This window comes from Dermacentor andersoni, chromosome 9, assembly GCF_023375885.2.
Source record: "Dermacentor andersoni chromosome 9, qqDerAnde1_hic_scaffold, whole genome shotgun sequence".
NCBI classification, from domain to species: Eukaryota; Metazoa; Arthropoda; class Arachnida; order Ixodida; family Ixodidae; genus Dermacentor; species Dermacentor andersoni.
In genome coordinates this window covers 57,505,377-57,520,164 of record NC_092822.1, presented here as the reverse complement: position 1 = coordinate 57,520,164, position 14,788 = coordinate 57,505,377, and positions in this window count along the sequence as shown.

Genomic DNA, 14,788 nt, shown 5'->3' with positions numbered 1-14,788 from the left:
GCACACCAAGGTCTTTGTGTCTCGAAAACACCCAGCCTTTAGAAGAGCGACGATATTGTTGGCGACTTCCTTTCTTTCCCTGGCCATAACCATTCTTGTACGTTCATCAATAGCCTGCAAGAAGCCTGCCTACATTAAGGTGTGCCTGAGCTTTTTATACGTCCCGCTGCAGTAGCGACGAAGTAAACGTGTCGTGTGCAGCCCGTCCAATATGAATGACAGAACATTTCCCATGGCAATAACCTGGGAAACAGTAAAGTCGCACCCCCTTTAATAAAAATGAGGAAAAGCAACAAAGATAAGGTATCCTCGTGCATAGGCATTGAGCCACATCGCGCATTACAAGTTTTTGCTTGCATCTTCGGCATGTTTTCAAATATTATATTTGTCTCGTTCATGTCTGCATGTCATATGTTCGCTTATTCGCTTAATTTGTTTTTCCGTCAAGCGGAAACGGGAAAATAATTATAGATCAAGAATATAAAGAAACGTGTCTTATGCATGATGACGATTATATCATGCACCAATTATTAGAGATTACGCAGTGCTTACTTATCCTCGAAAGTCGTGCTAATTCTACACCTGGACCGCGATTTGTGAAATTTATTATTCGGAAGCTCTGAGCCCGAGAACGATGGGGCGCAATACTTCTTTTTAATACACAGTAACACACTTGCATAGATTTGGAAGATTCGAGCAAAAGCTCTGGACGCGAAGCCTTATTTTAACGATCGAATTTAACGACCGCTGTAATACGCAAACCATACGCATATCTTTTTCTTGCTGTGCTGAACTTTTTACGGCGCCGCAATCGTTAACGTCGGGAGCGGGATCGACGTGCCGCGATTTCTACACGGACATCAAATAAGCAGATTGCGAAATATTACGGTTTCTGCATACTTCGTGGCCACGCGCGTCTCGCATTCTCGTTTCTCGAAATGTTATTGCGTAGGCTTGACTTGTTTCTACAAAAAAAGAAAAGATAGAGCTGCGAGAAGGTTGTTGAACTTCAGCTCTACCGCGCCGTCGACGACGTCCGAGTTTTCTTAGCCTGCCATAATGTCTATTAGGTGGTGCAGTACATCTGCCAACAGAGTCAGTCAAATGATTTTTTTTTTGTTGCCTGCTGACTGATTTGAACCTTTAAAATGTGCATTTTGATCAACTGCGTTATCGCCATTTGAATGGACACTACGACTGCCTTTTGTGCGCAGGGAATTTGCGTGCAGCAACGCGCTGCCTTATCTGTATAACGCAGAATGGCATTTTGTTTGCGGCTTGGAAGAGCCAACGTTAGCGGAGTCACCAGAAGCTCATCAAAAGGATTGTTCGTGGCAATTTGTGTGTGAGCTGCCCAAGGTATCTTTTTGTTTATATTACTCAAAACGTCATTTGAAATACGCGATTCACACTTTCTGTTTCATGCATCTGCAATAGCTACTTAGTCACTTTTGCCCGGAACTCGTAAAGGCCATGTAAGGCAGTATGTCTGGTGCACAGAACGAAAAGCACGTCTGGAGCCTCTAACTAGCTGGTCAAAAATTTTGCTGAATTTCAAAGTGCACCGCCTACAAATGATGTAACAGCTAAAAAAATTTTGACAAGGTAAATGTGTGGCTTTCAGAGGCATCTCTGTGCACTTAAAAAGTAAGAGCTTGCTTAAACAAAAGAAAGAATTTTCGTAGTGGCGAAAATGTGACCCTCATGGTCGCTAAGATGATGACAATAAAGCATGCAGGTTTTATGAGGTAAACATCTGCTGGCGCTTCCTGTCGGTCTCTCTATCAGACCACTGTTGTGCTGGCAACTAAGTAAAGATAAATTTGAAGGCACAGCTTAACGTTGAATTTGCCTTGTTATTGCCAAGGTTTTTAAAAAGCCAACACTGCTGTTGACTCGTCTGTTAATAGCTTGAAGACTTACAGAAACATTCAACTCGACAAAATGCACGTTCTTGGCTACTGTCTATATGTAACGGATCTCGCTATGTACTTGTATTCTGCTTCAATTAGTCTGGTTAACCAACTTATCAAGTATTAACATTACCGCAATATGTTGAATATGAAATTCATAGAGCATTGTGGTAAAAGAATTATTTCTCCAGCATTAAAGTTCTTTCTTGTTGCGTAATAAATTTTTGTCCCATAAAAAAGGCCGTGGAATAAAAGAAATTCACCGGTCAAGCCTGCTACCGCACCGCGATCGCTGTACTCTGAAACGAGTCGCGTATGAAAAAAAAAAAAAAACTGCGCGTTCAGTCTGGTGTGCTGCCTCTTAAGGTGTTTCAGCGGTGCTATGAATCCTCTCATTGCATGGGGTCAGATTCTTCAAGAATATTCTGGTGAAATATATGACGTAATTTGTCATCGTAGTTCCACAGATAATTCTGTTGGGAAATCAGAAAAAAAAGGTCCAACGAATCGATGCTTTACAGCCTGTTAGGGTTAAGCGGGCACGAAGTTTGTCATTAAATTTTTTTTTGTTTCTTTCTCAATCAAGTACCTCGCATTTCTATGTTGTCGTAGGCGCTATAGTGGGAATTAACTCAGTGCAAAAGATTTTTTAATCGAGTCGCCTTTTTTAACTGAAACAATTTCTAAGCAAACCCTGATCAGAACGAATAAAAAAAAACGATGTGCGGTCTCTTCAAAGAGTGACGCCACACGAAGCAGTTATGAATGACAACAGAACAATCAGCAGAACGTTCTGCAGAGCCAGAAATCAAGCTCTAAGAAGCTGCGCCATTCAGCTGCAAAGCAAAAGTTTGTGTGTTCAATTCCCTGCTGAAGCAGCTGGATTCTGACGAAGCATTAATGCCGAAACGCAGGTGCGCGGAAGCAAAAATTTATCTTGTCTTCGGCGACCAATGGCTTCATCGGAGCTCTGAAAACCAGGCATAAAAACTGCAATAAAATTGTCTTTGGGTGAGCTGTTTCTTCCTTATTTCGATGTAAATAAATAAATAAATAAATAAATACAAAACAAAATAGTAAATAAAATTAGATACCAGGCAGATTTTTGCAAGAGTTTCGTCTTTAACATTGGCCGCAATGTATAAGGAGCACGCCACAAGTGTTTCATTATGAACTTTGAACTTAATTTAACGTGAAATAGGGTACATTTCCTCTGAGGCGACATGCAGAAGAGCTGATTATGGGCTTGACTATGTCTACGGCTGCAGATGTCAGCAGGCAACAGGGAATGAAATACATCGTGTTACGAGACAGCAAGAACAAGTTGAGCTACAAGCATCATGCGAGAATACTCCAAAGCAGTAGCACCAAACACGTCTTACTTCGCGACATGGTCAGAAGCGCTGACAGAGAAATCAATCTAACAATAAAAAATAAGTTTCGTGCCGCAAAGCAAGAAAAACAACAGAAAGAAAAGGGAAAGGAAGCTCTGAAGCTGTGTAACACTACTTATGTAACTACTTATGTCTTGAGGTTGAAGGTAACGCAACATATTTGACCACTGTAAGTTTGTTTTTAGCCGAGGAAGTTTCCACTTCTGGCATAAGCAAGTATTGCGTGCTTTCGCTAGAAAATAGACCAAAAGTCACTTGAAAGAAGTTATTTCTTCATATGCCAACCCGTTACCACTTAATTACCATGAATTTATAGACGCCAGGAAGCGGTAGCAGATTCAATTCTTCAAAGACTGGTTTCGTACGGCTGTCATGGGGACCGCTCACTATCAGACTGACTGCTTTTTCGGTAATATGTGAAGTATATTCATATTGAGAAGAGTTGTGGGCCTCCAGATTAGGGGAAGGCATTTATTGTGTTCAAGAAATAGTGCATTACAAATAAGATTTAATGGGCAGGTCGAACCGCAGTTTACACAGCGCACCACAATAACTGCGAGCTAATTTGTCTCTTATGGATTCAATATGTGCGTTCCTTCTCGTATGCTGTTAGATGGAAAAGCCGAGGCCCTTAACCATACACCCGTCATGGTGGATTAGCGGCTATGGTGTCGCCCTCCTAAACACGCGTTCGTGGGATCAGTTACCGGCCTTGGCGGCCGCATTACCGCGCGACCACAATGCAAAAAACGCCCTTGTTTTGTGCATCAGGGGCACGTTAAAGATCCCCTGGTGGTGAAAATTAATCCGGAGTCTCCAACTCCGGTGTGCTTCGTAATCAGATCGCGGTTTTGGCGCGTAAAACCCCAGAATTCAATTGAATTCACTTGACCATATATGAGCTGCTTCAATGACCGATGTCCCAAGCATCAACACAAGTCTCGAGTTTGTACCTCGATTCTCTGGCCTAAACAAGACAGATTTTGTTTCAGAGGCGTTTTATTGCGATAGACTTAGGGTGAGTCCAGGCCCTTAATTCTTCGAGCTCACGACTGGCATCAGCGTAGAGGTCATCAGCATTTCGACCTGTCAGCAGCATGTTAGTATAGCGCACTTTATGCATTTTTATAGCCGCCAACATTTTGTACGTAGTTAACATACAATGAAGCCTTCAAGGGCTCTCGAGTAATAGACTGTTGCTGCCGGCTTACCTGTGCGAGCCTTATCCCTCACATTAGTGGCACAACACTCCCTGTGCCCGCACACAGAGTGATCTGCTAGGTGTGTCGATGTTCCATTAATGCGCTCCTAAAATATATGTTCCAGCGGGGCCAAAAGCGCGCGTGAATAACGGAAAGCCCCATTACAATGAAACAAACCCACGTTAACGTTAATCTTCCACATGCGTTCAAACCACAGTTCTCTATACTATACTATTCTCTCTACTATGCTATACTATAGTATACTATACTATACTACTATACTATACTCTCTACTATACTCCGATTTGATGTTCTCATGCAACAGCCTTGTCTCGGTCATTTATTTATTCTTATAGAAGAGCAAGAAACGCCAATGTATGAAAGCCTGTAACCCTACAGCTAGAATAGAACTAGCAGAACTTTCGAAGTTAACCAACAAGCGTAAGACAGCTGACATAAGGAAGTATAATATGGATAGAATTGAACATGCTCTCAAGAAGGGAGGAAGCCTAAAAGCAGTGAAGAAGAAACTAGGAATTGGCAAGAATCAGATGTATGCGTTAAGAGACAAAGCCGGCGATATCATTACTAATATGGATGAGATAGTTCAAGTGGCTGAGGAGTTTATATAGAGATTTATATAGTACCAGTGGCACCCACGACGATAATGGAAGAGAGAGTAGTCTAGAGGAATTCGAAATCCCACAAGTAACGCCGGAAGAAGTAAAGAAAGCCTTGGGAGGTATGCAAAGGGGGAAGGCAGCTGGGGAGGATCAGGTAACAGCAGATTTGTTGAAGGATGGTGGGCAGATTGTTCTAGAGAAACTGGCCACCCTGTATACGCAATGCCTCATGACTTCAAGCGTACCGGAATCTTGGAAAAACGCTAACATAATCCTAATCCATAAGAAAGGGGACTCCAAAGACTTCAAAAATTATAGACCGATCAGCTTACTCTTCGTTGCCTACAAGGTATTTACTAAGGTAATTACAAATAGAATCAGGAACACCTTAGACTTCCGTCAACCAAAGGACCAGGCAGGATTCCGTAAAGGATACTCAACAATAGACCATATTCACACTATCAATCAGGTGATAGAAGAATGTGCGGAATATAACCAACCTTTATATATAGCTTTCATTGATTACGAGAAAACGTTTGATTCAGTCGAAACCTCAGCAGTCATGGAGGCATTATTGAATCAGGGTGTAGAGGAGCCGTATGTAAAAATACTGAAAGATATCTACTGCGGCTCCACAGCCACCGTAGTCCTCCATAAAGAAAGCGAAAAAAATCCAATAAAGAAAGGCGTCAGGCAGGGAGATACGATCTCTCCAATGCTATGCACAGCGTGTTTACAGGAGGTATTCAGAGACCTGTATTGGGGAGAATTGGGGATAAGAGGGAATGGAAAATACCTTAGTAACTTGCGATTCGCTGATGATATTGCCTTGCTTAGTAACTCAGGGGACCAACTGCAATGCATGCTCACTGACCTGGAGAGGCAAAGCCGAAGGGTGAGTCTAAAAATTAATCTGCCGAAAACTAAAGTAATGTTCAACAGTCTCGGAAGAGAACAGCAGTTTACGATAGGTAGTGAGGCACTGTAAGTGGTAAGGGAATACATCTACCTAGGACAGGTAGTGACTGCGGATCCTGATCATGAGACTGAAATAATCAGAAGAATAAGAATGGGCTGGGGTGCGTTCGGCAGGCATTCTCAGATCATGAACAGCAGGTTGCCATTATCCCTCAAGAGAAAAGTTTATAACAGCTGTGTCTTACCAGTACTCACGTGCGGTGCAGAAACCTGGAGGCTTACGAAAAGGGTTCTACTTAAATTGAGGACGACGCAACGAGCTATGGAAAGAAGAATGATAGGTGTAACGTTAAGGGGTAAGAAAAGAGCAGATTGGGTGAGGAAACAAAACACGAGTTAATGATACCTTAGTTGAAATCAAGAAAAAGAAATGGGCATTGGCAGGCCACGCAATGAGGTGGGAAGATAACCGATGGTCATTAAGAGTTACAGAATGGATTCCAAGGGAAGAGAAGCGTAGCAGAGGGCGGCAGAAAGTTAGGTGGGCGGATGAGAATAAGAAGTTTGTAGGGACAACATGGCCACAATTAGTACATGACCGGCGTAGTTGGAGAAGTATGGGAGAGGCCTTTGCCCTGCAGTGGGCGTAACCAGGCTGATGATGATGATGATAGAAGAGCATCGACGTCAAAGAAAACAGCATGTGGAAACAATCTTGAAATTTGATATATGGTTCCTCGTCTTCCGCATTGTAGTCCGAGGTCTCTAAGTTAGCGTGCTTTAATGCGCCAGTCTAAATTAACGGCGCCGCACGACAATTCAGGTTGAACGTTTCTGTTACCCGAAAGGCTGGCTCTGAGGCAATAACAAACAAAAGCGCCGTGAATAATTTATTGCTTTCGGTGTTCCAGGATTACAACTCAGCTTTTAATAAAATGCCAGTTTTGGCGGTGCAGTATGTGAAACGAAGCGAAATGTTGACGCGGCGGCCACAGGTCATTATATCTTATTAAGTAATATTGTCGCCCCAGTGAACATTTCCTTGTTTCTTTCACTGCGTCGGCCCAGAACGTTGTTGTATTTGGGGTACTATACAACACAAACCAAATGAGATAGAAGAATGGTTGTATCAGAGCAGTGTTCCATATTTATAAAACGTTTGGGTATCTTTAGTTTCACTGCACAAATAACCTAACGTGACAACCTAAAGTAGATAAGCATAGTTATCCGCTACACTAAAAGGGCTTCTTTACCAGCTTTACTGGCTCGCAGAGCAAGTACTCATATCCTGATAAAATAAAGAGCGAATGTTCTTTCCTTTCAGAAGTAAAACATAATATTATTTTCGACTCGGCAACCTTTCATGTTTCATGCAAAAACATCAACCCGCGATTTTCATGTTTTTCATCACCTATGTGTTCTTCGTGTGGTCACTGCTATTTTCACGAGAGTCGTGTTCACTGCTACAGCCACAGAAAAAGACGTTGAGAGCAAAGAACGCACGCTCTCAAAGCCTCAATATGAAACGGATGTCCTCGGGATTCACGTCTAGTGAGTATTGTGCACCTCTTTTTGTCATTTCCTGTGACCGCCAGCGCTAAAAGAACTTTTATACAAAAGAACATTTTATAGTGCCTGCTACCTCTATCGTAAATACAGCGAGCGACAACGAGGACTACACAGCCCTTCAATTAGTGTTACATAGCGTTACATTCCATCTATTATTGGCGATAACGATAATATTATTACGCACATTGCGTCTAACCCTCAGCACCGGGAATGCATCTCCACTCATTCAGCCATCAAAGGCATACGCCTAACTTGTAATAGAAAGCACGAGGCAGTCAAGCGAGTACTGCACGTGCATAAATCATACTGCGCCGCTTTATCTAACGGGGTGGCATAGGATGGCGTAGTCGTATTCCTGCGACGTAGTCGTTCCCCTACGTGAAAACATTCAAGATGGCATTTCGTCTCTGGTCCCCCACCGCCCCGTGTATTGGCCGTATAGATACTACTAAACAGGAAGATACCGAAAAAAAATAAGGAAGAAGCGCAAGACGATTTGTATGGTTGTGCACAGCTGGCACGGTCATTAAGGAGGAGCACACGTCGACATATTGGTTACGTGAGGGCTGATAGCAAGATGGCTCGAAGTGGCGACGTTTTGGCTAAATGGTTGTAACAGTTGCGCAGTGCCTTCAGGCAGATGCACGATGTTTGATTATTTTTGCGGAATAGAGAAAGAGGTTAGTTAGGCTCAGTCATCATTTCTTATGTTCCGAATGGGTAAGCATTTTGCCTTGGTATAGCGAATGCTCAGGTATTCCTAAACAACACTTATCTTCCATTGGGAGTGTGCACACCCAAAGCGGACATAAATATTACGATGTAACATGCAAAATTTTGGTATTCATAAAGTTTGGAGAAGATATATTCGCGAACGACAAAAAAAAAAGATAGAAAAGCGCAGATACTCACAATTACTCTTTCTACACTACTGTTCGCAGGTATAAGCAAGGGCAGGTATTAGAATACGCGCACAAGTAGATCGCAAAAAAGAAAGCCCACTCTCTCAACTTTACTCAAATATATTATTTTAAGTGGCAAACTACAATGTGGGTATACTTGGCACGCCGTAACGAGACACTGCGCAATGCTGTTTATCGCCTCGGTTCTTTTCTTTTTCTTTTACGTGTACTCGTTGCACTGTCCAAAGCGTTTTTGCATTCCGCTCTAAGCGAGATATGCAGCCAGTGCGGCCGGAATCGAAGTCGAGACCTCACGATAATCATTAAAACGCCACTTATACACTCAGCTACCGCGACATTAGGTTGTTCGATCGCTCACAAAAACAACTACTCAACCTTCAATCGACATGTACCGTTCTGTCGTCCCGGTATCTCGAGGTCATTTAAAGACGTTGTTTTGCAGAGGTTTGTAACGCGCCTTTGAAAAGCTAGGCCAGTAATTTTGTTTTTGCTTTGATGAGCGTTTCGGGAAGGTGAGACCGAAACCAAACAAGAATATAATCGGGCGAGTGTGCTTTTACTTGATATCTGGATGAAGCGTCTACATGATATGCACAATAACTCAGATTTTCGACCGGTCGTGCCAATGCACGCATGAAAATTTGGCTGCTGATAATAATTGCACGTGGGTGAATATTCAGGATTTTAACAGGTTCTGTATTTTCAACGTGCGTGTACTTCTACTGAAACTAAGTAACATGCTCCACAAGGATGGATGGATGGATGGATGGATGGATACAACTTTCTGGTACGTCCGGCAAGGTTAAACGCGACCCGGGTTCAGGTCTCCCACGGGGGAACGTCAAGGCCCTGCCTCAACGTGCTCCACAAGCGATTAAAAAAAGAATGAGCCATGGAGGACGCCAGCTGCCATCCCCGATTGTGAGTCACACAAGGCTCTGATATAGGACTCATTTAGAACCAGTTCTCGGCTTTCAAATTTATTTCCTTTGCAATGTAGTCAACCGCCAGTCGTTTTATATTACTTGAATGTTTTTACGATCTGGCTTAATCCGTTACCAAGAGTTAGGGATTCAAATTGCGCCCCAGTGAAGGCCAGCTCTATGTTTGTCTACGGCTTCCGTGTACGAGTGCATGCTGCCACACTACAATAAAAAGGGCTTCGCGAGAAATTTGCGGACAGCGCGTTCACTGCTGTGCTTTTGGAGGTCGCAGGTAATCACTGTCACGCGTATGTTTATATTTGCACCGCCCTAAATACCAAGGCTCTGAATTCCTAACAAAAAATGTTCTCATAATCATAGTGCTGTTTATGAAATTGTGTCTGTGGATATAAGGCAATAAGATAATGTATTCCACAGAAAAAAAAATGTTTTCTCATTAAAGGACCGAAAAAAAAAAGTTCGGCATATTGGCCCCAAAATTTATTGCTTGAGCATTTCCTCCATTGCGTTTCTCCTTTTCATCACTACGTTCAAGTACTCGAATATATAGATAGATTTTTTTTACACTTTCGTCAACAGTACAGCCATCTGACGCTGTTAAAGAACACCGCTTTTAGCATTTTAATATATGCGGCTGTGAAAAAAAACGAAACAACACTTGCATCCACTCTCTTCCGGTGCAGAACGCACCATCTTGGCTTGCGAAATTGGCGAAAATAGCTTTTATACTGGAAGGTGAAATGGGATGCAAGCTTTCGCTTAGGAACCTGAGTTCGCTGTTTACCGGGTGAATAAACGCTATTACGCGCGGAATCTCCATTAAGCTCCACATTCGAGCTCGCTTCACCTTCGTCACGAGCAGTTCGACTCGGAAGCAGCCGAACAATGCACGAAGTATGCCGAAGGTGGCGTGCCGACCGACTGTAGACTATGCTTCTGCGTGCCTATTTGAGCAGGCCATTTCAGGAATGCTCGTTGTGCGCTGGGTGGAATCGCACGAGGTCGATTTGTCGGAGTATAGAAGACGGCGGGATAGGCACTCATCTATAGAGATTGAAGGCAGTCAAATAGCATGGTGTCGGGTAGAGGCGGAATGCCACAGATGCCACCTGCGACCCACAGTTCTGAGCACGACGTCAACGCAGGAAGTGTGTAGAAAAACTGGCACTATGGTCAGCGAAGTCCTAGCTAGTGGCTATGAAGGTGCTTAAGCGATCGATTTGCGTACGTGTTTGGAATCGCAGCTGAAAAAGGAAACTAACGCGGAAGTATACATAAACTTAGGAAGCAAAGGTGGAACCTTTTTGCGTTGTTTTCGAGTGCAACTTTGACTAATAACTCACAATAAAATCATATTCGCCTCGCGAGATATTGCACAATAGAAGACGACACACATGAGGAGACTACATGGTAGAGGGCACCAGTCCTGTCGTCTGGTCTTATGCGTCGGTTTCCTTCTATTCCATACCTTTTGAGATGGGCCTATGCCATGTCAGGCACCATGTCCTACTGAAGAGCATGTCAGTAAAATGTAGTTTGTGCATGGCAGAAAATACCTAAGTTATTGCGCGACTTGAAGATATTACACAAAAATAATTGAACACGTAAACCGGGCACCAAAAAGACCATATGAACATATTCGTTATCAGTAAATTTTTATTACAAATGGCTTTACTTTTGCGTCCCTCCAGCCTTCTCTGACCTGATGTGCTCCTTTCCTATGTGGCGAGTGCCGTATCCCACCTCTGGCATATGCGCCACTTTTGTCAGGGAACAACCACGAAGACGACTTCCAAAACAGCAGCAGTACAAGCAGTCGTACAGCGTGTCTACACGTTGAAAGAGCTCTTATTCATTTCATGAGATAGCGTCAGTATTCTCGATATATACGAAATGAGGCAACTAGAGCCCCCCCCCCCCCCCCCCCCCCCTCCACAAAAAAAAAAAGGAACGTTTTGTTTAAATATTGTGACCCTATCATAAAAATCCCGGGGCTTTAATATAGGCATATCTCACATAGAAAGAAAGGAAAACTGAGAAATATTTCGAGAAATAACCATTACACCAACTCCAGTTACATATATGTAGCCTTGTACTACACATAAATATAGTTGCTCATAAATATTCATACACGTCAACACAGTGCCGCGAGATATAATTAGGTCACAGAACCACGTCTTTAATGCTGGTCAACGAGGGATGTAACTCAGGTGGCATGTAGATATTGCCACTTGGTGTCGAAAAGAAACGCATGGAAGAAAAGCTATCCGATGCATTGTGCAACACCTACATAGTTTTTACGCGCCATCCGTTCACCATCGTCGCTGTTGATGGTCGGCAAGGAATCACCAATGCTGCGTCGGTTCGGACGAAGGACTCCGAAATAGTTGAACAAATGGCTATTGCACTATAGCTCTGCTGGATAGCTCACGGGATGTCATCTATAGTGATTCAAGATCTGCATTCAGAGCATTTGAAAAAGGCACCATTTCCAAACAGGCCCTCAGACTTATTGGGGGCAAGGCAATCACGCACCACTTCATTTATTGGTTTCCCGCACACCAGGGTCAGATAAAGGGTGCGCCTCCCAACCTCAACGAGTCGGCTCACGGGGCTGCGCGTGAACTTGCCCACCGCGCTACCCTCGACCCATCGGAAGCCGACTTCCCAGAGAACAGGAACACGCCCTCCACCTACAACGAGATTACTAAACACTACTATCTCAGCCGTAGAACCTACTTTGTTCCTCATCCGCGCCTGAATAGAGCTCAAGCATTAACGCTCCGTCTACTACAAACGAATACCTATCCCAATCCGTCGCTTTTGCATAAAATCTATCCGGATATTTACACCAATGCTACCTGCCACGATTGTGGAGAAATAGCCACGTTAGACCACATGCTCTGGCGGTGTGCCGGGTCACGCTCTATCATCCGTAACAGCTCGGCCAGATGGGAGGCGGTTCTCCGCAGCCCTCTTCTGGCTGACCAACTCTGGGCTGTCTAGCAGGCCCACGATGCGGCCGAGAGGCTCGGCCTTCCGGTTCCCACGTGGGAGCGGCCCGCTTCGTGAAGACTCACGACCTGCAGGACTTCATTAAAGTTTTACCATACCATACCATCCTGAGAGCTCAGCGACCTGTCCTTCTAAAAGGCAGAAATATATCCCGACTAGGTGCTCGGTTGTGCACATGGGTTTTTATCGCAAAATGGTGCCCTGTGGAGATTTGCGATGTATCTTTGCGCCCCTTCTTCCGTCGCAGCAATCTTGAAACAGTAGAGCATCCGTCGCTGCTACGGCACGTGGATGAGTTCTGTCGCTGGTTCATCATCATCATCATCAGCCTGATTACGCCCACTGCAGGGCAAAGGCCTCTCCCATACTTCTACTACCCCGGTCATGTACTAATTGTGGCCATGTTGACCCTCCAAACTTCCTAATCTCATCTGCCCACCTAACTTTCTGTCGCCCCCTGCTACGCTTCCCTTCCCTCGGAATCCAGTCCGTAACCCTTAATGACCATCGGTTATCTTCCCTCCTCATTGCATGTCCTTCCCATGCCCATTTCTTTTTCTTGATTTCAACTAAGATGTCATTAACGCGCGTTTGTTCCCTCACCCAATCTGCTCTTTTCTTCTCCCTTAATGTTACATCTATCATTCTTCTTTCCATAGCTCGTTGCGTCGTCCTCAATTTAAGTAGAACCCTTTTCGTAAGCCTCCAGGTTTCTGCCCCGTACGTGAGTACTGGTAAGACACAGCTGTTATACACTTTTCTCTTGAGGGATAATGGCAACCTGCTGTTCATGATCTGCGAATGCCTGCCAAACGCACCCCAGCCCATTCTTATTCTTCTGATTATTTCACTCTCATGATCTGGATCAGCAGTCACTACCTGTCCTAAGTAGATGTATTCTCTTACCACTTCCAGTGCTTCGCTACCTATCGTAAACTGCTGTTCCCTTCCGAGACTGTTAAACATTACTTTAGTTTTCTGCAGATTCATTTTTAGTCCCACCCTTCTGCTCTGCCTCTCCAGATCAGTGAGCATGCATTGCAGTTGGTCCCCTGAGTTACTAAGCAAGGCAATATTATCAGTGAAGCGCAAGTTACTAAGGTATTCTCCATTTACTCTTATCCCCAATTCTGCCCAATCCAGGTCTCTGAATACCTCCTGTAAACACGCTGTGAATAGCATTGGAGAGATCGTATCTCCCTGCCTGACGCCTTTCTTTATTGGGATTTTGTTGCTTTCTTTATGGACGAGTACAGTGGCTGTGGAGCCGCTATAGATATCTTTCAGTATTTTTACATACGGCTCGTCTACACCCTGATTCCCCAATGCCTCCATGACTGCTGAGGTTTCGACTGAATCAAACGCTTTCTCGTAATCAATGAAAGCTATATATATATATAGACTGCCGCTGGTTAACAACCGGTAAAGTAGATAGAAAAGTGCACGCGGCCCGATGTTAGGTCAGTACCATTGGGGGTGCCTGGAAGATCCCCTGGTGGTTAAAATTATTCTGGAGTCCCCCGCAACGGCGTGTCTCAAACCAAATCGTGGTTTTGCCACGTAAAACCGTAGAGTTCATTCATTCATACTCCGTCAATACAAGGGAGCTTCATGCATCGGCATGCTAAGGACACCCACCTGATGTGAAATTGGTGGCATGGTACCGCCAGGCATCCTTCTGACATATGTTTGTGTGAGTGTGTGTGCTTTTTTTTTTTAGTCTTGCACAGCAAGCATAACGGTCTGCATGAACCTTTCTCAAGCAGCGCCCTCCTGGAAAGACGGATGCCTGGTCAGGAGGCTACTTGTGCCGGACCGGCGGCTGTACGGCGAGTGCGGATCAAAACACGCACGTCCCGTGGCCGAGCCCGGCGTCCTGTGGAATGCGCCACGGCTGAGTAGTCCAGACAGTCGTAATGCCTACCTACTGTCATAGGCCCACGTAAATAATATACTTCAACTACATTTTCTGGCTTTTCTTACGCATTTATGGCCGTCACATGTGCAGTGCAATGAGCTTCTTCAATCTGAGGAATTCATTAAAGAAAGGTTTCGATGGTAAAATAGCCTAAATCACAAACTGACGGTTGCGCCCGAAGGCGAAGCATTCAAAGCATACCGACGCGATACCTTAAGGTATCGCGTCATGCTTGAACTCACCATACGGAGATGACGTGGCATGGCGTAGCATACGGGGTTACCAATGCGGCGCAGGGAGGAACAATGTCCCGGCGGATACCAGGCGTCTCAGAACGCCGGCGTGACGAGGCAGCAGCGTTACCAGAAT